At 32.7% G+C, this 24,979-nt stretch overlaps 1 long non-coding RNA gene across 1 annotated transcript in view; it reads right to left on the reverse strand.

The window, feature by feature from the left end:
* Positions 1-1,240: 1,240 nt before the first annotated feature.
* The window catches only part of LOC116569934, a 29,439-nt gene continuing 5,700 nt past the window's right edge, over positions 1,241-24,979 (reverse strand). The window contains exons 3-4 of the long non-coding RNA XR_004277253.1: positions 7,159-7,247; positions 1,241-1,337 (exon numbers count right to left, since the gene is read on the reverse strand). This is a non-coding gene — a long non-coding RNA (uncharacterized LOC116569934). The remainder of the gene's footprint in view (positions 1,338-7,158; positions 7,248-24,979) is intronic.

Here is a 24,979-nt window from a genome sequence, read left to right on the forward strand (position 1 = left end):
CTACTAGTTCCTTCCCCTTCACCCACCAAGTCTATGGGATTCCTAAAATGATAATGTAGAACTACATCATACAGTTCCGTGGTTTATGATCTCAGTGGCAGATTCTGACAACGTTTCAGTGAAAGGTAATAGGCCTAGTGAAAAACCACTCACACTACTTTTGTAAAATATCTGCCTAGGAAAGATGTATTTTCAATTAAGGAGAAATAGACTTGAAACTTATGTTCTTTGAACAAATTACACAATATAAATGAAAGGAACGTACATAGCCCTCATGAGGTAGAGGAAAGACTATCGTATAAATAACAGTGTGAATCACAAGCAAATTTTAATAGCATCTGATTTTTACTGTCAAATAAATGGATGGCAATATAGACAATAAAACCTGAAAGATTAGATAATGAGCAAGCACACCAATATGAAAAGGGAGCTATCAGATTTATAGACATATGTTAAGTATTTTATATGTATGTATGCAAAGTTGATAAACATTCTTTCCCTTCTTCCTTATATTTTCAAATACTTTATTAAGTACGGTAAATTTTTCCCTCAAACCTCATTGACGTACTGGTAAATTTCTGTAGTGAAAATTGTTTTACATTGGTTTAAAATCAAAATTTTAGCCTATGCTTGGTTTCTGGGAATGTGTGTATGTATGAATGAAAACAATTTAAAATTAAGAGTATAGCAAATCACTTTTGGAAATTTCTAGAGAACATTACCTTATATGTCTGATAAAATATGATGAAACAAATAATTCTAGAACTTAAGTATTGCATTGGCAAAGTAACATGAGTTAGCTTCATTAATTTACCAAGTAAACGAGGGATCCATCATTTTAGGTAGGTAGTGCCCTTCAAATTATAAGCCATTTAGTATGTGAACATTTTAGTACAAAGGGACTAACTAGCAAGGGGCTTTTGAAGTGTCAAGTCTGTTGGAAAGAAATTTATTTTATATGAGATAGGTGAACTATTTTTAATATGACAAATTTGCCTTGCATGGAAAAATGGCTTTTTCTGTAGACATGAATATAGAGTCTGTGGCGCCGTGAAGTTCACCAACAGGCATCTGTAACCATATTACCGAAACTTTCCAAATATTTCCCATGTCAATTTTTATATTTTTTCCTTTATTGTCCAAATTCATCACTCTGACAAGACTCAAATAACTTTCTTTATCACTGTCTTTCCAATCTCAAGCAATATATGCATCGGGAAAAGTCTGTCATTCTCAAACATTTATTTCTATAAAAAAGTTCTTTACAATAAGGCTGAGTTCCTTCAACTCTGTGTTGTAGGGTTTTGTAATTATTGTGTAGTCACTCTGACTCTTCACTGTGAATGCCAAAAAAAAAAAAAATCATTCAGAAACTATCTCTGAAATTAAAAAATAAGACTTAAGTTAAATCATAAATTACTTAATTCATTATGGCAAAGCTGTGGATTTTTTTGTGAACTTGACTTAAAAGTGAAAGTACTTTAATTAAGTGTACACACACACACACACACACACACACACACAATACATTCTCTTTTAAATAGATTCTCAGAAATGATCAAGATCTTCTATTTAAACAATTCAATATATCCATGACCACTCAGGAAATGATAGATTCATGTGAGTATTATTTCTTTTAAAAGAGTTTAACTCAGTAATACTTAAGGAGACTTGTTAAACTGCAGAAAGAAATGAATCAGAAAATATGGGTAAAACTAATTGAAACTATATAGGGACTAAAATACAAGATCATTTTAAGGAGAAATATTTTGAGGGTGTTTTTTCCCTGTGACAACTGTTCAGCACTCTTGTGAAACAATACAAGTACTCTGTGTTTAAAAGAAAAAAGATCAAGAAAGCTCTAACTACATAGTCCAGATTCAAGGTAACATCTATAACTTTGAAGCCTTTGTAAAACTGATTCATAGCAAAAGAAAAGCGAGATCATTGGAGTTGCAATGATTCAATCACCAGTTAAATTCTTTTTGTAAAGACAAAACTATTCCTTTTTATTATTTATCATAAATACAAGTCATTGAAATTCAACAGGTATTTATTGAATGTGTTTACCACTTACCACATACTGATGACACATTAGTGAAGCAAACAGATAACAGATCTCAGCCTTTGGGAAATTTTATATTTTCATAAAAGAGAGTAAACATTTTAAAAATACATATATATATATATAGAGAGAGAGAGAGAGAGTGAGCATGAGAGCATGGTAAGTTAAACTGGGAGTGTCAATGGCTTGGTGGTACATCAAATCCACTTTAAAACAGAAAGGTAAAAATAGACATCTTAATACATTGCTAAATTCACTTATTAGTTCTAGTAGATTATTTTTAGATTTGTTAGGATTTTCTATTTAAACAATGCTGTTGTATGTGAATAAAAACAATTTTACTTTTTCTTCCTCAATATTTATAACTATTATTTCATTTTCTTGTTTATTGCCTTGGCTAGAACCTCCAGTATGGTGCTGATTAGAAATTATTAGAGTGGATATTCTTACCTTGTTACTGTAAGAGATAAAGTTCCAATATTTTATAATTAAGTCAGGTGCTGACTCTAGGTTTTCTGAAGAAGTTCGGGTCTATATTTTAAAAATAATTATGTCTTGGGATGCCTGGGTGGCTCAGTTGGTTAAGCCACTGCCTTCAGCTCAGGTCATGATCCCGGAGTCCCAGGATTGAGCCCTGTATTGGACTCCCAGTTCTGCAGGGAGTCTGTTCTCCCTCTGACCTTCTCCCCTCTCATGCTCTATCACACACACTCTCTCTCAAATAAATAAATAAAATCTTAAAAAAAAATAATTATGCCAGAGACAACTGGGTGGCTCAGTGGGTTAAGCATCTGCCTTCAGCTCAGGTCATGATCCCATAGTCCTGGGACAGAGTCCTACATTGGGCTTCCTGCTCAATGGGGAGCCTGCTTCACCCTCTGTTTGTGCTCTCTTTCTCTTTCTGACAAATAAATATTTTTTTAAAAATAAAGAAAATAATTATGCCATTTTCTGAATTTTATTATGCCACTTTTATTCATCTCTTATGTTGTTTCTTTAATGTTAAACCAACCTTGCATTCCTAGTGTAAATCCACCTGGTCATTATGTCTTATATTTTTATGTATTTTTATGTATTTCTGGATTCCATTTGTCTACAAGTTTTTTATTTTTTTTAAGATTTTATTTATTTATTTGACAGAGAGAAATCACAAGTAGTCGGAGAGGCAGGCAGAGAGAGAGAGGGAAGCAGGCCCCCCGCCGAGCAGAGAGCCCGATGCGGGACTTGATCCCAGGACCCTGAGATCATGACCCGAGCCGAAGGCAGCGGCTTAACCCACTGAGCCACCCAGGCGCCCCTGTCTACAAGTTTTGTATCCATGTCCCTGAGGGACATTGGTCTCTAATTTTCTTATCTTGTAATATCTTTGTGAGATTTTGGTGTCATAGCTGTTTTGGCTTCATAAAAACAGGTTGAAAAATATTTCCTCCTCTTATGTTTCTGTAAGAAAAATTTTTGAATTGATACTATTTCTTAGAAGTTTGATAGAATTTAACAATGAAATCATATAACCTTGAAATATTTTTTATTGAGAGCCTTTTAAATGAATTTGATTTTCAAAATAGCTTTAAGACCATATGTATTTTTACTAATCTTTATTTTTCCTGCGCTCTAGGACTTAGCCTTTAGCTAAGAGTCCTCAATTGGATTGTCTGAGAGAAAAAGGAAGGGAAAAGAAAAAATAGAAATCCTCATGTTGATTAGGGGGCATACTCTGTGGTAGCTTTGACCTTAAATCTCTACTCTCCACCAGCAACTGGCCATAGTTTGTTGGCAAACCAGTTCTAAAATCCAAGGAGATATGTTTCATTAGCCCAGCATAAGTTTACAAGTGGCGTTGTAAACTTACATAAATAAGTAATTTTAATCACTTAGGGTAGCACAGCAATTTTTCATGGTTATTTAAGACATGAAGAAGACTGACTAATACATTTGCCTTCTGTACAGAAGGGACTCAGGGAGCTACCAAAGGTAAGACAAACTCATGGATGTTTTAATATTTGTCTAGGACTTATCTTAAACAACTCAGCACATTTAAAACAATGAACCAAGGAAAACAAGCAACCTAAGTAGAGATTTAGGTCACAATAGCTGAGGAGCTTCATTGAAAATAATCAAACAAGCCTGATCCACATCATGGGCTCTGTGCCTTGCCTCTTGGGTCCTACTCAAAGCTGGCAGTGCAATTTTTCCTCTTCCAAGCTTGACCCACTTGTGCATGATGCTGATAATTATTTCAGTCTAAATTCAGTATTTTAAAAAGCCTCCCAAGTTTTGCATAGTGCTGCATAAGACAATCATTTAAAGAAGTAAAAGTTTAAGTATAAAGTTATATCAAACAATGTACATGATGAATTAACTGTATTTGAAGCCTATACTTAGAAATGTCAGATGGAGTCCTAGACCCTTTACTTTTTTTTTTTTTGTATTAGCTACTAAACCAGGAAAAAATTATTTACTATGTTGATTTTTCTTGTAAAACTATCAAAAGTTTTTCTTATAGTGGGTCATTTATTTGTAAATGGGGTAGAAAAGTTGTTGCAAAAGGCAAAGTTTGGAAAACTAAGTGAAAGAGAAAAAATTCCAAAAGCATAGAACTTAAACTATAATTAAGAAGCTAAGTTTTCCAAAACTATGTTATTAATTAAAAAGACTCCATATAATCTTTTTATTGAAAAGACTATAAAGTCATTAATTTAAAAGATCCCATGTAGTCTTTTAAAATAAACATACCCCTTAATTCAACAGACTGATATGAATATTGAAAAAGACTTAAAGTTGTTTTGCCTATAACACAATAATTATAGACATTATGTAAGAATACAAAGCTGTAGCAATAAATCCCCGTGAAAAAAGTTATGAAGCATATTAGTGAGGTAGCAACATAGTGACCCATATAATTCATATTAAAGATTATCACTGAGGTGCTTGGGTAGTCAGTTGCTTGAGGCTCTGACTCTTAATTTCGGCTCAGGTCATGATCTCAGGATCTTGAGACTGAATCCTGCATCAGGCTCTGTGCTGAGCCAAAAGTCTGCTTGGAATTTTCTCTCTCCTTCTGCCCTTTTCTAACACCTCCAGGCTCTCTCTCTCTTTCTCTAAAATAAATAAATAAATCTTGAATAAAAAATATTTTCCTTAGTTATTGGCTGAAAGTTCCGCAGTTTTGTTCATTTCAATTCTTTGCTGTTAAAAAAACATGCTAAATATTCCAAAATATTCCAGATTAGGGAAATGTCATTAACTCAAAAGTTAACCACATGATGATTATTAAGAAAAAACTTACTTTATGAATACTAAGACATTTTAATTAAATCCTTTGTAAAATAGAAATGAAAGATATAAATAATTTAAGAGTCAGGTCGATGAATTAAGATAAAATAATGAAAGGAAAAAATGAAATATGGTTATCGAGAGTTGTGTCCTTAACTGACAGAGTAAATGATGATTAATGCTTTTAAAATTAATAAAACATATTCCCTAGCAAGACTCAAAATAGGATATGAATGCACATTTTATTATTCATCATTCCATAAGGTTATCATTTTGGGGAAAAGTAACAATTATATGTATAGATAGATAGATATAGATGTAGACATATAGACAAACGCAGGACATATGAAATAAAAAAATTAAGAATCTAATTTCAAAAAAGTTAACATATACTTCAAGCAAAAATAAACATCCCAAGTGTAATAACAGCTCTTTGATATATTTTCTGGGATTATTTATTTAGTAGTTACAAAATACAACATTTATAGCATTTCAGGGTTTCAAGCTTTCAAGAAACCCATAATTTCTATGACATACATATCATCCCAGATCATTATAGATAAAAATTTCCCTCAAATTAGTAAAATTGTGAAATTAAATCAAGGCAAAACTATAAATATTTGCAAATAAAATATTACTATTGTCATTTTTTTTGCTTTATAAACATATCCTCATGTAAAAATAAATAAATAAAATCAGCAATAAGTTAAAATTATACTCATTAGTTTGAGGAATTAAAAGGCTATATATCTACAGTGGATTAATTCTCCAGTATCTTGATGTTAAAGTATTCAGCACAGCTTTTCAAATGAAAGAGGAAATTCTGACCCAGATCACTTTCTGATATGTGTGGAAGTAGAGAGGTATTAGGCTCAGAGTGAAATAATAGCTACCACAGAAGACTGAGACTCCTTCACTTCCTAAACCAGGTAATCTGACTCCCTGAAGACTATTCACTTGGTCCCATATTAGGTGCTTGACCCCAAGTTTACAACCACGAGAAAGGGGGCCAAGATACCTATAACAAATGTAGCTCTCACTGAGACTGAAGAGGGAATTTCATGTGATCTACCAGTACCGATCAATAAAGACCTTCAGTTTTAAACATGGCACCACAACAAAGAATCAAGTATTTGAAGAAATTAGAATCATGAAAGAGAATCAATCACAGAAAGAGTACAGTTAGAGCCCCTGGGTGGCTCAGTAAGTTAAGTTAAGTGTCTGATCTTGGCTTCGGCTCAGGTCATGATCTCAGGGTTGTGAGATCCAGGCCCTGACTGGGCTCTGTGCTCAGGGCAGAGTCTGTTTGAGATTCTTTCCCTCTCCCTTTGCCCCTCCCCCCCTAAAATAAATAAAATATTTTAAAAAGCAAAGAAAAATTAATATACAGAGTAAGAGTAATTATCAGAGAAATAAAAGATAAACACATGTAATTCAAATCCACTGAGATTACTGAGAGGGTGTTATAAGAAGTTACTTGTTATACAAAAATGAAACACTTAGAGCACTGAAAATTAAAAACCTGGTGGGTAAAATTAAAAAAGAAACAGATAATAATAATAATAATAATAATAATAATAAAAGAAAACAGACCATAAAATAAACCTGAACAGACTTAATATTAGGAGAAACATATCCAAAGATTGAATCTTGATTTGGTCAACAGATTGTCTCATAATATTCCATGAAAAGGTAAGGAGATGAGAACATTAGGACAATATTGCAAGTTGGACAATCTGTCTAATAAGAGTTGTAGGAAGATTGAAGGAAATGGAGAAAAGAAAATACAAAATAAGTAATTTTCTTGAGCTGAATGAAACCTCAATCTAGGTTGTTGGTGTTGGTAGTGAAGGAGATCTACAGACTACGTGTAAAAATTGAAGAATTCCAAAGCTTCATAAAGAGTTTCCTATGAAGAAAGACAGCAAACACAAGATGATTTTTGTCAAAGGAATTATAATTAAGCTAGCAGAGGATTTATGTGTTGTAACTCAGGATATTAAAAAAATGGGAATATTTTAAAATCCAAAACAAAATGGTAAATGTAGAATTTTATTTACTTCAAAACATCATTAACTTCTGAGGGCAAGTTAGTGACATATTCCAGCTTGCAGGATGGTCAGAAAGTCTTTCAAAAACAGTAAATAATCTACTCTAACAAAATAAGAAAACATGAGGTCAAGAGCTATTGAACTCATAAAATATGAAAAACAGGGTTGAAAAAAGAAGCCAGCAAAAAGTAGAGTTAAGTATACTTGACAGACAGTATGACTACAAACCTTGAGACAATCAACAAAATTTATATCTAGAAAAGTAGAAGCATATTGAAAATATAATAAAAACCAGAAACTAAAACTCAAGAAGATTTCAACAAAATATGGGATATTGGAAGGAAAAGGAGAAAGTGACAGCTTGCAAAAAGTATTTTTATTTGGAAGGAAATGTTATAGTTGCTGATTAGTTCTCCATGTTGATGGAGAAATATGTTTAAATATTAAACAAATGTTTAATATAAATGTTACATAAATAATGGTAGAGCCACCATATTAGCACTGGATCACCTACCTCAAAACTATTTTTTACATGAGGAAATAATAAAGCTCTGTCTTTTTAGATTATTTGTTCCTATATACAGCAGAAGCTGATTCTGACTGATGTATCTTCTCTTTGAGTGAAAAAAATAAGCTCACTATGTTTTTTCTTTTTTAATCACTTGAGATTTTAGCTTCTATTTCTGCTAATTTTTTACAACTCCCTTTAGATGTTATAATACATCATTTTTCCTTCTCCTGATTGTTTCTTGTATACCATCTTCTACTTAATATATTTTTCTTGATAAAATGCATCCTCTAGTTACATTTTTTATGATAGTATTTTGAAAATAATATCTTCTTACATTCAATGTAATAAGTAGGAAAGCTAGGATCAATATGATTTCTGTCATAGCAAACTTGTATAATTTTTCTCTTTTACTTTGGAGTTCTAAGATTTTGCTATGATATTTCTAAGAGTGATTTTTGGATATTCTGCTTGGGACTTGGTATGCCCTTTCCATTAGAGGATTTTTAAATAATATTTATTTTAATTTATTTTATTTTAATTTAATTTATTTTAAACAATACATTCTTCTTTCTAATTTGCCTTTTATTTTTCCTGTAAGAACGTATAGGTTTCACTCCCTTAGCATATTTGAATTATATAATATGATTTCAATTATATAATGAGTTGATAACTATATACACTACTTTTTTTAATGGGAATTATGTTGTGTGGGAGGAGTACCAATTGTCCTGATTGTTCTGGACCTGAAAGTTGATCGTTTATAGCAAGTCTAATATGTGGATGTGTGTGGTGAAACTTCCCCCTGAAAAATGCTTTGGTTTGACTTTTATCCTGAGGTAACTTGAGCTGATGTGGCAAGGCAGCCCAACTGATACAAACATAGAATTTCTGGATAAATTATAACAAGTTTCAAAAGAAATAACTTCCTTAAGCAAAGTGAAATTTTAGATGCTAGAAACAAAGAGCAAAATCAAAACCAGTTCAGAAAGTGAGAGTTGGTAATGCCAGTGGCCCTCAGGAGTTTGGGACTTAGATATGGACCCTAATAGGTGGACACTGAAGTTTTCCCTTGGATCTCTAGAAAGGAAGAGACTGGAAAGGGAATCTGTAACATAAAACTTCCAGCTCCAAAGAGCTGTAGCCCCGGTGAGTAGGAGCTAGACATCTTCATTCTCTTTCTTGGGAATCAGCACACAAAAGCTGTCTTTGGGTGGAAAAAGTGAGAAATCCAGTAGAACTTGATGTAGAAGGAATTAGAAGGTTAAAAAGTAAAATGTGTGAATTCAGCGTCACTGACTCCTTCAGAATACAGGCAAACAAAGAAGTACTCTGTAAAAGAACTTCCAAATTAGGGACAGGGTTCACTTGTATTTAAAAAAAGTAATAATAGAGATGATCTCACAATGACAGTATTACATTTTGCACTGGGAAATCACTCAAAAGGTGAAAGATTCAGTAAACACAACAAACAGAAAAATAGTATACCAGGAATGGAATATCAGAAAGTTCTGAAAAAAATTCTGAAGACTCACAAGGATCATTGATTGTTAATGAGCTGAAGCTATTAGTGTCTTAAATTGTTTGATTTTCAGTATTTACAGATCTTCCCTATGACAAAATTAAATTAATTGAACTATCTAAAAAATACATTTTAATAATTCTTATTTTAGAATAATATAAAAATTCTAAGAATAATATTAAAAATCAATGTAAAGGTTTGGTTTGTACCTCTGTAATAAAAGTTCCTAGGCAAAATAAAACAGAAAATTACAGAACATTATTATCATGCTTTTTGTCCCATGGAGGTCAAAACAATTTTTTTAACCTAATTTTTTAACACTTTTTTTTTAAATACTAGTATGTACCTATAGGTAAATTAATTTATCTGACCATGAGTAGTAAGATATTGACATCATTATAAATTGCTTTTGTATCTTCACACTGGTCACAGTTTATGAAAATATATCTGATTTCTATAAAAGAAGATTTTTCTCAAAGATCTACATTATCACTTTCTGTTTTCCTACTTTGTATGTTATGTTTTGTGTGTCTATGTATAAGTTTAAAATACTTAATAATAGAACATTGATGCATAGGCAGTGAGGTTTGTATGGCATTAAATGGTATGTAATAAATAGGAAAGCAATCAGGTAATATATTGAAATCAAATTTTATTTTTTTCCATCACAAGTTAGTTAAATTAGTTAAAAACATAAAGAACATGATTTCCAGACTAGATACTTTTTAAGTTTTTCATAAAATAAATGAGGCAAGAATTAATTTGATATTAAAATAGCTAGAATATTCAAATCAGACCTGGTAAAGTTTAGAGAAAAGGTGGTCAAGTACTTTTTTCTAAAAAAAAAATAATCTACACAACAAAGGCATCTTTTATCACAATTCAGTATATACACTGGCAAACACATATACATGATTGAAAACTAATTTTCATATTTATCCTTATATATACAATACGATATAAAAATCTTTCTTCTACTTTATTTTTTAAAGGCTTAAGTGATTATTTTAATCACCTAATTGATTTTATGATCTATTAAAAGTGCTTAATAAATCAGTTTTAAAAGCCACAGATCTAAATTAATCTATTTATCTTAGAGATTAAAGAGGAAGATTCCTGAAAAACAAACTCCCTGAAGTACTTGTGCTGGAATTTGGTAAAATCTAATTTTTTTATTGTTAGTCCCTTTATTTTTCCCCATAAAATATTATTCTGTTCCACTTGGCAGCATAAGCATAATAAGAACACATGTAATTTAATTTGACTATTATGTGGAGAGATTTCATAATAAATTTCTGAAATATAAAGGGCTGACCTCTTCCAGGTTAATAGCATAAAACAGCATTTTGTGGAAAAGTTAAGTCTTTTGTATTTTGAACTCTAGCCACTCATTTCAGAAGAGGGTGGAAGTCACTGAAAGTTATATTCCAGGGAATCTGGAAGGCCAGAGAAGGTCAGGCCATTTGCTTTTGCAGTTTAAGGTTGTATGATTTTGACTCATTCCCACTCTTGAGGTAGGATGTACTACGTTCTGACATACTCCTAGTTCTGACACACTAAATAGACCACTAAATAGACCTCTTTCTTACTCATTAATGTATTTAAATTTTATCAAATTCTTAGTGCGTGTTAAGCCAAGTACTACAAAAGACAGTAATGACCAACATGCAGGCACTATACTACAGCAGATCACTGAATTTTGGTAGAAGTTAGATCAAGCTGCCTATTGAGAATGTTTCCCAAATCGTCATCTCCTCAAAATGATTCTTTCGTGTGTTCTACGCTCCTGATTTGACACAGTTTGTCTATGTATTAACTACCTTCCAGGATTTACTTGGAGCAGAAAACATGAGATAAATGACTATGGGGTGCCTGGGTGGCTCAGTCTGTAAGCGTCAGACTCTGTTTCTGCTCAGGTCATGATCTCTCTCTCAGCCACCTGGGTGGTTCAGCAGGGAGTCTGCTTGAGATTCTCTCCCTCTGCCCTACCCCTGCCCACAGGCTCTCTCTCTCTCTCTCTCTTTCTCAAATAAATAAATAAATCTTTCTAAAAAAATGACTATGCTTATACATAGATATGTTTCATAACAGGACTGGGAATGTTTTATGTAAAAAGAAAATACTATCCTAATGCCATAATGCATTGTACTAGAAGCACAATTATGAAGGTGTTTTTGTTTTTGTTTTTCTAAAGGTTCATTTATTTATTTAGAGCTGGGGGAGGGGTGGCAGAGGGAGAGACAGGGCATGGGAGGGGAGAGGTCAGAAGGAGAAACAGACTCCCAGCTGAACAGGGAGCCCTATGTGGGACTCCATCCCAGGACTTCAGGATCACGACCTGAGCCGAAAGCAGTTGCTCAACCAACTGATCCACCCAGGTGCCTGAGAGAGACTCAAGCAGATCCCTGCTGAGGGCAGAGCCTGACATGGGGCCTAATCTCAGTACCTTGGGATCATGACCTAAGCCAAAATCCAGAGTTGGTCACTTAACCGACTGACCACCCAGGTAACCCTAAGGAGGTATTTTTTTATGGTTCTTTTGCTAGATTACTCATTTTAAGAAATTTAAACTCAGATGATTCATTTTTGAGGGGAGTATAGAAATCAACAGTAGGATGCTCACAAATTCTGCATAGGGTATTTAGAAAAAAAAAAAATATATCCAAATATCCCTTAGGGCATGGTCAATCTCCAACAATGCTCCTATTCCAAAATGGTTTTCATAGTTGATAATAACAAAATCAGATGACAAAAAAACAGTCTAAGAAGTAAATAAAATTCTCAATGGGAATATTATTGAAGATAAAATATCGAGCCAGTCATATAAAGAGTTAAATGACCTGAGGGTTGCTGTGGGGAGGGGGGTTGGAAGAAGGGGGGCGGGGTTATGGACATTGGGGAGGGTATGTGCTTTGGTGAGTGCTGTGAAGTGTGTAAACCTGGCGATTCACAGACCTGTACCCCTGGGAATAAAAATATATGTTTATAAAAAAAAAAGTTAAAAAAAAGAGTTAAATGACAAATTGAAACTTTAGTATAAATGAAAGTATAATGGTACAGTTAGTGGGGGGAATCTAAGTTGAGAAAGAAAATAAACTAATCAAAAACAACAGAAATAAAATCTACAAAATAGGTTGATATCATCTAAGACAAAGAACAGTATACAAAGAAATGAGCAAAAAGAAAAGTTGTAAAAAAGTTATATATACCAAGCCAGCTAACTCAGCAAACTAAAACTGAGTGGAGAACAGGACAGAAGGCAGAGGAGCATTCTAGATGTTTACAGTGTTACAAACCAATAACAACTATATAATTGTCTTCTAAAACCTGGTTATTCCTGATAGTCTTTCCCCAAGGAGAATCTAAGGAAAGAAATTAACTCATTACCTCACTTAACTTTTTTCATCCTTTTTTTTTTTTTTTAAAGATTTTATTTATTTATTTGACAGAGATCACAGTAGACAGAGAGGCAGGCAGAGAGAGAGAGAGAGGGAAGCAGGCTCCCTGCTGAGCAGAGAGCCCGATGGGGGTCTGGATCCCAGGACCTTGAGATCATGACTTGAGCCTAAGGCAGCGGCTTAACCCACTGAGCCACCCAGGTGTCCCTCATCCCTTTTTTAATGATAAAGTATTTCAAACAAAGAGATATAAAACTTGTATTTTTCCTCATAAATATAACATGTTCCAAATATTTAAATAAAGTTACGTAATGGTCAACAAATTTTTGTCTACTGATACATCAAATCTTACCATTATCCATATTTGCTTCAGATATTTTATTTGTTATTTCATTTTTAAAATTTTATTTACTTGACAAAGAGAGATACAGCGAGAGAGGGAACACAAGCAGGAGGAGTGGAAGAGGGAGAAGCAGGCTTCCCGCTGAGCAGGGAGCCCAACGCAGACCTGGGTACCAGGACCCTGGGTTCATGCCTGGAGTCAAAGGCAGACAATGACAGAGCCACCCAGGCACCACCACCCCCGGATCAATATTTAAAAGAATATAAAACATTAAAGTTAAGGCTAGAGGTCTGTCTAAAAGATCTCATTTGCCTTATTCACACTGTAGAAGTAACTACTATTTTATGGCTGTTATATATTTCACTACAAACATATGTTATCAATTTTACTATAGTTATATAGACATTAATGATATGTAATACTGGAGTTTGTTGTAGCTTTATTAAAATGTGCATAAATGTTGTTATAGGTTATTCATTATTGTGTAACTTATAGCATTAATCTTTAAAATACATACATTATTTATTTATGTACCTAGGACATTCGCCTCAACTATGGTCTTTTTTTTTTTTAAAGATTTTTATTTTATTTATTTGACAGAGAGAGATGACAAGCAGGCAGAGAGGCAGGCAGAGAGAGAGGAGGAAGCAGGCTCCCTGCTGAGCAGAGAGCCCGATGTGGGGCTCGATTCCAGGACCCTAAGATCATGACCTGAGCAGAAGGCAGCAGCTTAACCCACTGAGCCACCCAGGTGCCCCTCAGCTATGGTCTTCTATTTTGATATCTGAACATGTTACTTTATTTACCAGTTTCCCTATTTATGAGTCTATAAATGATTTATATGAGATAATACATTACATATACATACACATATATACATATGTATACACACATATCAAAATAATGCATTTTCTCTTTCTCACTAACAACAAATTCTTTTGATGCACAATTACATATGGAATTAATGGATCATAAAGAATTTGCCTCTTCCCTTTACTACATATGACCAAATTTTTATATAAAATTCTTTCCCACCAACATATGACTACTAACAATGTAAATGTTGCCAGTTCCTTACAGCCTCATTGATATTTTATATTATCAGTCTTATAATTATGCCAATCTGCTTAATATGACAGTAAACTATTGTTTTAGGTTGTGTTTTCCTAATTATTAGCAAGACTGAGCATTTTTTCATATGATTATGATCATTTAGATCTTCTCTATGAATGGACTGTTGAAACTTTTCTCCTGTTTTAAAACTTTTGGATTGCTTATCTTTTCTTATTGATTGAAACAAATTCCATTATATAGTCTAAATATAAACCTATGGTCAGTTACACTTATCTTTCATTTATTTTGTCCAGTTACACTTATCTTTCATTTATTTTGTCCAGTATGTTGGCAGTCTTTACATTTTCGTGAATCTACCATCTACCTAATTTGTGATATACACAATGACTTTATAAACACTATTTATAATATATATTAAAATACATTTTTATTATATGTTACTGGTATAGGGAATTCTATATTTTTTCTAATAGTTTTGTTTTCAGTTTTAATATTTATATTTTTATTGCATATGGAATTGATTTTTATATATGTTCAGATGAGGAATATAATTTAGTTTTTCTGTCCATGGAGATGACATTTATTTAAACATTACTGGATAGTTTATCATTTTTTTCACTGATTTATAATGCTGTTTTTTTGTGCATAGGTCTATGTTGTGAATTATGAGACGGCCCCACCTTGTAACACTGGCAATATAAGCTTAGAATAATTTCATATACTTGAGAAATTTTCTTTTTCCCCACTTATTTTATACTATAGCTTGTATAACATGTACTTGTGTATATTTAAATTTTGATAGGACTCATTTTAAAACCATCTGTAGCTCTCTTTCTCTTTTTTTTTTTAAAAAAAAAAGCAAAAGAGAGCACCCATGTGTGTGGTGGGAGGGAGGGATAGAGCGAGAGAGAGAGAGAATGTCAAGCCCACTTTGGGTACCAACTCAGGAGGGTTCAGCATGAGGCTCAATGCAGGGCTTAGTTTCACAGTCTTGAGATCATAACCCGAACAGAAACCAAGAGTCAGACGCTTAATGAACTGAGCCACCCAGGTGCATGTATCTGGGACTTTAAAGACAAAAAGTTCTTCAATTACAATTACTTTAATAGTTATTGTTGATCCAGATAATTTTATCCTATTTATGTTAAAAAATATATATATATTTGGAATTATATATCTTTTTCCTTTCATTTGTTTATGCAAATATTCTTTTTTATCATCAGACTCACTAAAAACTTAACTTTTAATAAATTTTAAGAGATAAGATAAATTTCTGTATTATTTTCTTATTTTTGTTACTTATTATGTTAATTTAGCCATTATATTTATTATTGATCTTTTCTGGGTGTCTTTAGGTTTGTCCATTTAAATTTTTCTTTTTTCCCCCTACTTCTTAAATATTTAGACCACTTTCCCCAATATTTCTTATTTTCTGATAAATGATAATAAAATCACCTCTAAGTAAATATTTTTGTTCTACAAAATCTGTCATAAATAGTGGTTAATTTTCATTCAAGGTTATAGATTTTGTATTTGCTCTTATGATTTCCTCTGTAACTCACTTTCAATTTAATAGAAGAGTTTGGGGGCACCTAGGTGGCTCAGTCAGTTAAGCTTCAGCTTGGGTCACGGTCCCAGGGTCCTGGGAGGGAGGCCACATCGGACTCTCTGCTCGACGGGGGGCCTGCTTCTCCCTCTCCCTCTGTCTGCCGCTCTGCCTGTTATGTGTTCTCTATCTCTCTGTCAAGTAAATAAATAAAATGTTAAAAAAATAGTTTATTGTTGATTCTAAAACTTAGTATCTTTTTCTCTATGTTTCTATTACCGATTTCTAGTTTTGTTCCATTAGAATTATGGATCTTAGTCTATGTAAAGTTGGTTATGTTTTTCTATTTCAAAATCTGATGTAATAATATATAAATCAAATATGTTGTTTAATAAATGTTAATGATAAACAAATACTCATTATCCCAACACTCACCTGAAGATCTAAAACACTAGCTTTTCCAAAGACTGCTTATTCTCCCTTCCATATCTCTTCCCTTTTACTCTATGGTAATAGAAGTTCTCGCTCTGCACACAGATGTAGAGTTAAACACTAGAATTTCAAATCTACATTAAAGCTTGATGTGGTGATGATTAGATTCTCAGTGAAATGATAACAGAGACAGTGACCTATGAATCCTCTAAACTTTACTTTTTAAAAAAAGGATAATAATTTATGTATCTCCTTTCTTTTTTCCCATTCCTATGGGCTAGTAGAATGATGTAGTTTTGTGCTATCTTCAAAAATGCAAATTAAAGGTGTCTTGTTCAACAGCGCTGTCCAGATCCCCTATAAGCACAGGACTTTGCCATTTGCACTGGAGAAAGAAAGAGAGACAGACTGAGACACGGAGAGAGAAGGAGAGGGACAAAGGGCGTCAGGGAGGGAGAAAGAAGAAAAAGGAGAATGAGGAAGAGGAGAATAGGAAGGAGAGAAAGAAGAAGAGTAAGGAGAGAAAAGAAGGAGGAAGAGGAGGAGGAGAAGGATGAGAAGAAAAAGAAGGCAGAAGGAGGAGGAGGAAGGAGAAAAAGGAAGGAGGAAGGAGAGGGGGGAGGAGGAGGAGGAGGAGGAGGGGGAGGGGGAGGAGGAGGGGGAGGGGAGGGGGAGGGTGAGGGGGAGGAGGAGGAGGAGGAGGAGGAGGAGGGGGAGGGGGAGGGGGAGGGGGAAGGGGAGGGGGAGGAGAGGAAAACAACAAGGGGAAGAAGAGGAAAAGTAAGACTTTTCCTTAGTTAAGCTACTATATTACTATATTTTGGAGTTTCTTTTTCCAGCAATATAATGTGAATGCTAGATAATGCTCTACTATTATTGATAAACTTCTTGTGTATTCTCTCCTGATCCTTTCCAATGCCTCTCTCTCTTGAATCATAAACACCATCTTGACATTTTCATTATTTCCATGCTTTTAAACTTATGTGGGTCAGCACCTGACAAATTTATGAAACCAAGTGAAAGAAACGATGTTAAATTATTTATTTATTATATTTCCAGGGGAAAGGTCATTATCCCTTTTCTAAGTATAAAGTATGTTGTTTATTTGACCCACAACTATCTCTCATTGGTCTGTGCCAATGATTTTAGTCATTGTAGTTACTTGTAGTTACTGATGGAAATGATTAAACTATCCTCAAGTGAAAAGTCCAAAAGAAAGAATAAATTCTGATTGTATGACCTGGTCATAGAAGAAGACCTACTTATGCCACTATTACTTATGTCACTATTATTAAATATATGCACTTTAATAATGACTGTGACATAACTTTTCCCTTTCTTAAAAAGAAATAAAAAAGAGGTGAATAAACCTACTTCGGGTTTCCTGACTTGTAATCTCTGACTCATCAATTCAGTGAGAATGTCAATCTAGCATTAAGCTGCTGCAGTCAGAGGGTTTACTTTCTTCTTTCCTTTTTCTCAAGAGATCATAGTCCAGCATGGTTTAATTGTCAAACAACTAGAAATATTTTCTTATATTTTAGTTGTTTCCTATGTTTTAGTTGTTCAGTTGCTTCATGTAGCTGAGAACTTCACATTCTAGTTGTTTAATATATTTCTAATTGTTTAAAGCAAGAGAGTAAATCTTTCACTCTTATTCCATCTTGGTGGGGAACAGAAATCAAAGCATTTTCATTACCTCAAACATTTTTTCTCATTGATTTATAGGATATCTTTATGTATTCTGTATAGTAGAATTAAATATATGTATTGCAAAAATCTTTTTCTCATCTCATTTGTCTTTTCAGTTTTCAGTAGATGTAATGGATTTTTTTTTTTTTTTTTTTTTTTTAGTGCAGACTGTTTAAGAGTCTCTAATTAACCAGTAGTCATGAAGGCCTTCTCCTATGTTTTCTTTCAGATGCTTTATTATTTTACTTTCCTCATTTGTGTCCACGATTCACTATGAATAAATTTTAGTGCTTATATGAGCTAATTTTTTTTCCAAATAGATATCTAATTAATCTGTCATTATTTATGGAAGAGATCATGTTTATCCACTTGCAATTCAGCACATTTGCAAGAACACATGTGACCGAATATATAATCCTGGTCTCTCTCTGCTGAATGTTGGTGCATTTGTCTATCCTTGTACAAAAAGACACCACACACTATATTAAGTATGGTGAATATTAAGTTTGATAACATGAGTCCTCCAACTTCGTTCTTTTAAAATATTGTGCTACCCACCCAAGATGTCTTAACTTCCAAATTCACGTTAGAATCAGCTTGTCAGTTTATATACACATGATTTGTACATGCACATGAATCTATAGGTAAAGTTGCAGAGATTTAAATGTTAACAATATTGATTCTCTTCCAATATAGAAACCTGTATATTTTCCTACTTATTTCTTTCTTCTTTAAATTAAGCCTAGAAGATTATTTCTTTTTTAAATTACTTGCTCCATCCCTTGTAGCTCTACAAATAGGTGGTTTTATCCAGAAGCTTGCTTATATTCAAGTTAAATTTACTACCTTAATTTTAAGGACAATTTTTGTATACCCCATAGAAAGTTACCGAAGTAATATACATTTGCCATGATCCATTGAAACAAAAGGTTTCGTAGGAACATTCACCCCTGCTGCAGAAAAGCAACATTTATCATGTACAGACTTCTGCTGTCCTTTCTCATACCAATTTAGACTACCATACAGTCAATCTCCATTATCTTTTTTTTTACATGAATAACATCATGTTAATCACATTGCAATTGAATTTGTTTTTGTAAAATAAAACATGACTAATAAAACATGACCATTTCTGCTACTCAAGAGATCAGGGCTATGGTGTTTTTTCACGTATGTTGCAAAATTCTACTTTCTAAGAAAGTTGATAATACAATCAAACATTTTCCTACCAATGGACAGTATGCTTGCTTCCAATTCAACCATAATGCACATGTCAGGATGACTCTACATCACTGATGGGCACAGTAAGCACTTCTGTGCTTGTTATGCTTTCAGAGCACTGCATTCTATACTGTTACTAAAGAGTGGATTTTATATATCTAGTTCTTGTTTATATATGGTTATATAATTCTTTGATTTGAGTAAACAGAATCCTGAAACCACTAAAATCTCAACTATTTTATTTCACTGCTTGGTTGCACTTTGTATTTCTTTGTTTCTCTGAAGACATTTTAATATATTTCTATTTGGCTCTGAGACAGCTTAATGCCTCCATTCAGACCCTTAAATCATTATTTTTTCTATTTTGAATAAATAAGGGTCTTCACTCCACTGCACACGTCACTAAGGTTGTAGCTAAGTTTTTCATCAATCTCTTTACAGCCTGATTGAATTTTTTTTTCCATATTCTTCCTTCTTGGCAGAGCTGTAGATCTTCCAACTGAATATGTTTTCAAAGTTTAAGGAACAAAAATAGTTTTATTTAGAAATCACTCAAATAAAACTTTTGCTACTTTACTTCTTATAATAAGAAGGAAGCATGGCCTTAGAGTTTTGTCTTAGTTACTATGAAACCAACAAATCTAGAAGATACTTATAGTTCTCAAGATTTAAAAATCTTACTTATGAACAATTTAAAAAATAAGAACAGAAGTAAAAGAAGCAAATATATCAATATTCATGAGCTAGAAAATTTAGCTTTTGAACCAGGGAAGATATTTGCAAAGATGCACTTCACACATTGTTTCGATTACTGTTTTCATATATACTTAGAACCTCCAAATATTTTATTGTATCTATTTACACTAGGTATACAACAGATGTTGAGCTGTGTAAATCTGCTTCCAAAACAGATGAATCAAACAGAAAATTCATGAAAATTTAATGAACTATTTTCTTCAATTACTGTTATAAAATCGTTTTGGTGTGGTGCTATTTAAGCCCCACTTAATTCCATTCTTTCAGTAGTACGTGAAAGATCAAAGTCCAGCATGTGGAGACATAAAGCCCTCTTCAGGTAAAAACCCTAGGAATTAAAGCTTAAATTTATGATTCTAGTTGAAAAACACATTGCATCACCTCTTTGACTTCTTTATTGATGAAAGATCTAAAACTGAGAATCTCTCAAGACTGTCCCGAAACTGACAGTGTCAATGAAGGAGACAGCTTTCCTAAGAGCCTTGGATCAAACAGAAGATGATTCAACACAGACAGGTTCAAATCAAAAACCTTCATTCTAGATCAAGAATTCTAAATGTCAGAAACCATCGGTGGTCACATTCTTTCTTGTTTCTTGGTTATCAAATTTTAGGGTGTACAGGTGCTGCTTGTCCATGAATATAATTTTACAGAGCAAGAATCTAGACAGTTTTACATTTGGTATCATAAGCATGAGTTGCAAAAATAAAAAAGTGTTATCGTAAGCAAGAGTTGCAAAAAAAAAAGTAAAAATTAGAGTTACAGTCTAAGCTTCCTATATTAAAACTTCCCCTTTTGATACTATTTAGGCAGAATTGAACAAATATAAAAAGGAAACTAAAAAACTAGACATAAAATTATTCCTTTAACTATGAATTATGTCATGATTCCACATAACAAGATTTACTCATACCATAGAATCTTGCCCTTGCCATGTTGTTCCTAATAATTGTATTAATCAAAAGAATGACTAACTTTCTTGCCAGAAAATAGTGCTTCTTTAAGAAGCTCCGTTAAGGTAATTATCTTGCAATGCAGTAAACTCTGTCTTTCAATAAGGGATAAAACATTATGATCAAAAAGGAAATAGCTCCAAAATTTAATTACATTTCAGGATTCTCTGCTGATTCTGGTTAGGTTTGCAAAACAGATGCAAAATATCATTAAACAGGTTGTACAAGAATTTAAAAAAAAAAGGAAAAGAAAAGCTGAGAGAATGATTCCAATACAAAGTTATGAAATTAATTATGGCATTGGCTTGATAAGTATTAAGTTTTAGGGAGCTCTATAGATAGATATAGATATCTCTGAACTGATTGTTGATATCCTAGAAAGTTAACCATTCAATATATGTCACAATTGAGTCCATAAGACCAATTAAAGTATGCAATAAGGAAAATAGCAGGCAAATTAATAAGTTTCTCTTCATATTTTCAACCAAAGACATAGTCTTTGTTTAATTCACAGGTTATGAACAAATAGGCCATTAGTGATCATTAGTTTATGAAACAATTCTTGAACATTAGAAGTAGGTTTGAGTTTCACAAGTTGCATTTCACATGATGGAGTCAAGATTACTCACTATTTTCTGATGCTAACACCTGTGATTAAAGCATAAAGCTTATACAGCAGCATTTAGCTCTTTGTATAAACACATAAGCAGAAGGATAAGTCACAAATGTGCCAATTGTTCTCTCGACTGAGAAGATTAGCTGGATTTCACAACATATGCACATGGAGCTTTCTAAATGCAGGTATTCTTCCTTACAGCCAGTTTAGAGTATTAAAATGCTGGTGTCCATGATCAATCCCAAAAGGATAGACGGAGCTCAGAATTTAGGATAGCATAATTTTCTCTGTTCTTCTTTTCTATAACATTGGAGGTTCTGAGAAAACCAGACATTCATATTTCACAGGCTAACTCTATGCCTTTTCTGATTTCAAGAGGCAATACTCATATCTTTTTTCTTAAAAATTTAAAATGGGTGAGACAGGGGTATGCACCATTGCATGTATGGTGTCTGTTCTTTCATTTCATTGGAAAATGTAGGTTTTGTTTGTCTTTACCAAAACTGATATGTTTATATCTTCATTGCCTGTATCATATTTTATATAAGATCCTAAGTATAAACAACATCATAGTATTCATCCTATTAATAAATATGGAAGTCTTTAATAACAGATGTATAGATTTTGTAGTACAAATCAAGTAAAACCTTTATTGGTTTGATGCAAAATGGAAAGTCTTCAGTTCTCTAGGCCCCTAAATTATGTATAAACAGAATAATTAAATCAGTTAGATAGAAATGATATATTTAAAAGCCACATATTACTTATATTATCTATTATATTATTGGGGCGATTTAAATGTATTTTATAGAAAGCTAACTTACTGATTTGTTATAATTTTCTCTGATTCGGGTATTTATAATACCAACTGACATTGCATACTCAATTAAATTGAGGGAATCTGATCCCAGCTGATCCTGCCTTTTCCCAGATTAGAAGTGATCATTCAAACTTCATATTCTGGTATTGCTTCACTGGCATATGTTAAAACCAGAAATTGTGTATTTTAGAACTAGGAAAAGCTCCCGGGGATATAAAAGAGATTTCTCTGACAATGATGCCGAGGCTACACAATGGGGAAAGGATCATCTCCTCAACAAATGATGCTGGAAAACTGGATATTCATATATTAAAAAAAATAATAAATTGAACCTTTATAGCTATATAAAAATTAACTCAAACTGGATTAAAGATTGAAACACAAGGCCTGAGACTATAAACTTCTAAAAGAAAATATAGAAAAAAATTTTTCACGTTATTGGATTTGGCACGATTTCTTGGATATGACACCAACAGTATAGGCAACAAAAAGAAATATAGATAAATGGGACTACATCATTCTTAAAATTTCTGCTCCACAAAGGAAACAATCAACAGAGTGAAAAGGAAACCTACAGAATGGGTCAAAACATTTGCAGATATTTGATAAGGGGTTAATATTCAGAATCTATAAAGAAGTTCTGCAACTCAACAATAAAGAACCCTAAATAATCCAATTTAAAAATAGGCAAAGGACTCGAATAGACAGGTCTCCAAAGAATATATACAAATGGACAAGAAGCATATGAAAAGATGTTCAACATCACTAATCATTTGAGAAATGGTTATCAAATCCACTATAGGATATCATCTTGTATTTATTAGGATGGCCACTATAAAAGGCGGGGGAGATAATAACTGTTGGTGAGCATATGGGAAAATTGGAACTGTTGTGGACTGTTGGTGGGAATGTAATTGGTCCAGTTACTATGGTAAACAGTACGAAAGTTCCTCAGAGAATCAAAAATAGAACTACCATATGATCCAGCAATCCCATCTCCGGGTGTGTATTCATAAAAACTGAAAATAGGATCCCGAAGAGACATCTTATTTGCAATAGCTAAGAGGTGGAAGCAATATTAATGTCCACTGGGATGAAGAGATAAGGTATTAGGATATGCATACAATGGAATGATTTTCACTTAAAAAAATAGATATCCTTTCATATGCTACGGATTGGATGAATTCGTTATGCTAAGTGAAATAAACCAGTCACAAGAAGAAAAATACTACATGATTCCATTTATATGCATTATCTAAAAGGTCAAATTCTTAGAAACAGAAAGTAGAATGATAGTTTCCAGTAGCTGAGGGACGATGGGAAAGGGGAGTTATTCAGTAAGTACAGAGTTTCAGTTTTGCAAGATGAAAAGTTTCTAGAGATCTCTTGCACAACAAGATGTATATATTTAATGCTACTATACTGCACATTTAAAAATTGTAAAGATGGTAAATTTTTATGTTACTTTTTTTTTACATAAAAAAGAAAACAGAAAGGAAAAATCATTTACTGTCAGATAAGCTAGACATCAGGTGGATTTGGGGAAAATGAAGCTCTAAGCAAAATACTGTCTCAGAGATAAGAGAGGACCTCTGTTTATACATCTATATTCTCTGATTAAAGAAATAACAATGAAAAAATGATAAACATGATATAAAATTATGAGCAAGGTAGAACTTAAAAGAAAGCCACATTAAAGCTTATACAGTTTAAAAATACTAAATTAAATACTGGACATATCATTATACCTCTATGTGTACTGAATAAGGTGAAATTGGAGTTTTATAACTTTGAAAAAATTTGAATACATTATTTTTTTATGGTGCCCTAAATTCTGATGTTAGCAAAGAGATAAGAGATTAGTGGCAATTATTTAGAAAATACAAGTTTTTTCTCTTTGATGATTTTTCACTTAGTTTAGCATAAAAATGAATATTTGAAAGATATAAAGAAATGGAGTTATTCATTGTCCCCTAAAATGCTGTCTGAATACACAGAGATTGTAAAAAAGTGATTCAAACCATGAATATAAAAAAATTAGTAGATTTAAATTCAAAGCATACTTAATTATAGAATGGCATATGTGAATTTTAAGTAATAAGATACACATTCATTAAAATTATTTAAAACTTCAGTAATATTAAATAAATGGGCCTTTAATGCTCCATTTCACCAGGACTAGGAAGATAGGAAACATAGGGAATAAATGAGAAATTCTAATGTTTTAATTCTCATTTCATTTGATTTCTGTTTTTTTCTTTGTCCCTACTTTATCATTTTTATCAGTAGGAATCTGAGTTTCATAATGACTACCATTAGTGATTAATATGTGAGGCTGTATATCTTTTCTTCAGAATAAAAACCAAAATTGCTTTGATATTAAAATAGTCCAAAATTAATCTTTATATATAGTGAAAAGAGACAATTAAACACTATAGTTTCCCAAACTGCTAGATGCACTTAATTGAACATATGAATAATAATACTTTATATATTTTTGACACTAAGAAATCTCAATTTGCGATAATTGTGCAAACTTTTGAAGTGAAGTGGATTCAGATTCTGTGAAATATTGATTTTGTAGTGACTGATTGATGCCTTTTGCCAACTGTCATTGCTTATTTACAGAAATGCCTTATTTACAAATATGAATTTTCTAGATACAGAGTCAGGTAATACATGGAATGTAATACAAAGAATGTACTTCTT

This window comes from Mustela erminea, chromosome 12 (assembly GCF_009829155.1).
Source record: "Mustela erminea isolate mMusErm1 chromosome 12, mMusErm1.Pri, whole genome shotgun sequence".
In the NCBI taxonomy this organism is placed as follows: Eukaryota; Metazoa; Chordata; class Mammalia; order Carnivora; family Mustelidae; genus Mustela; species Mustela erminea.